Source organism: Onychomys torridus, chromosome 4 (genome assembly GCF_903995425.1).
Source record: "Onychomys torridus chromosome 4, mOncTor1.1, whole genome shotgun sequence".
Classification (NCBI taxonomy): domain Eukaryota; kingdom Metazoa; phylum Chordata; class Mammalia; order Rodentia; family Cricetidae; genus Onychomys; species Onychomys torridus.
The window spans coordinates 86,741,838-86,744,023 of NC_050446.1; positions in this window are offsets into that span (position 1 = coordinate 86,741,838).

The following is a 2,186-nucleotide window of genomic DNA, read 5'->3' on the forward strand; positions in this document are numbered from 1 at the left end:
TTTTCTAATTCTTTGGGTTCTTTTTTTAAAAATATATTTACTTATTAAAATTTTTTTCATTTTACATACCAACCCCAGTTCCCCCTCCCTTCCCTTCTCCTGCCTCCTCACCTCCCTCCCACTCTACCTCCATCCATTCCTCAGAGTGGGTAAGCTGCTGCTGCTGCTTCTGCTGCTGCTGCTGCTGTTGCTTCTGCTTCTGCTTCTTCTTCTCCTCCTCCTCCTCCTCCTCCTCCTCCTCCTCCTCCTCCTCCTCCTCCTTCAAGGAGGTAGAACCCTGGAGGGCAGAAGTTCGCTTCTGGTGTTTTTGTTTGTTTGTTTTTTGTTTTTTTGAGCTGAGGATCGAACCCCGGGCCTTGCACTTGCTAGGCCATCGCTCTACCACTGAGCTAAATACCCAACCCCGCTTCTGATGTTTTAACAATCTTGCATCTAAGCTGTTAACGCCCAGTATGCTGGATACACAGACAAGGAGCTTCCCTTGAGCATTCAGGAGGGTGGAATCTCGCAGGGAATTAGCATAGGGAGGATATCAAGGTCAAGGTCAGCAAGCATTGCAACAGTTACCCAAAACGGGGGCCAGGGACCTATAGCTCCCCACTTTTACTAAAAAAATGAGCTTCTGACTTATGTTGTGTGGGACGTCAGCAGGTCACCTTACCCATCATGGAGACACCTGTCCAGGCCACACAGGCGTTCTGTCTTAGGTTGGTGAGTGCCCCCCAGGAATTAGCTGTCTCTGAATACTCATTATCATACAGGCTCAATCATGTGAGAGCTACAGAGTTAACTGTTGCCAAAGATCTCTAATTGGCGCTGGGCTTGCAATCTGTGTGTTCGACACAGAAAAGACCAACAGAAGTCTTAAACCCACCCATAGCCGGTAGGCTAAAGGCAACTGAGCTATTCTCTTCCTTAAGGAGCCTTACTGCAAATTGGAGTCCTTGTAAGATGGTATCCCAAGAGCAAATGGAACTTGAGTTTGTAAATTAATAACTTTCTTTTTTGTTTGTTTGTTTGTTTTTGGAGCTGAGGATTGAACCCAGGGCCTTGTGCTTGCTAGGCAAGCGCTCTACCACTGAGCTAAATCCCCAACCCAACTGATAACTTTCAAAGCCAATCAAAACGTATATAACTATTGATTTAAATTTGTCATGCTCAATAGAATAAAAAATTAACTGTGGTAGCTACTTTTGCTGCCAGGGTCTCCAATGTGCTAGCTGTAGTAACCAATTATGAAATGGCAATCCCAGAAACAGTTATAACAGCAACAACGGCAGCAGCGATGTCAAATTCTCTTCTGGAACGTGTGGGCTTCCACTGGCATGGACACAACTCCAGGAACACGAACCACTAAGGCCCATTATTCTTGATCCCAGCACGACTTAAGCTGGCAGCTCTGCAAAAGAACAACTAAGGACCATAAAGGAAAAACAGGCAGCTCACAAGGAGCAGAACTAATGGTCTCATAATCGCTACATTCAGACTCACAAATTTTAAGGTATCTTCAAAGGGGGCTAAATGAATTTCAGGAGGCCAAAAAATGTTGCACAGAGCCACTCCTGAGAAGTAGGTACTGCTCCAGCATGAATAGGATTGTGAAAATGAAAACGCTTAGCTGGCATGCTACTGTTAATAAATGGAGGTCAGTGATCTTCAGTGTTATCCTTAATCTCCTAGGTGTCTGGGTGACATATTCTCAAACATACTTGAAAAAGCAATTACCATACATTACCTTCTGGAGAATCCAACCGCACAGTTGCTGTTCCTAGGCTTACGTTAATGCTTGCCAAAGCTGGCCCGATTGGGCTTTCAATCCCTATTGGCATCAGAAGGGGAGAGTTTTTCACAAAGGCCCAATAGGTCTCTGCCATGTTGGGCTTCAGCTGCAGCCACAGGGCGCCCTCAGCACTCAGAAACCCAATGAAGAATTTTATTGTCCTGAGGAAAGACATAAGCAGAACCCCGGGCCCATACCAACACCAGATTGGTTCCCCTCCAAGTGCCAGTAGAAAGATCCTTCCATCGCTCCAGAGGGTGATTTGCAACAGGAGCCCTCCAGTGCTTATCTGTAGTGGATACTCCAGCAGAGTCCACCAATAAAAAATTTAAATATATAATACAAGGGAAAGAATAGAATGTGGAGAGGAATGATGTTAGATTAATTTATTTTTCTTGATATAGTA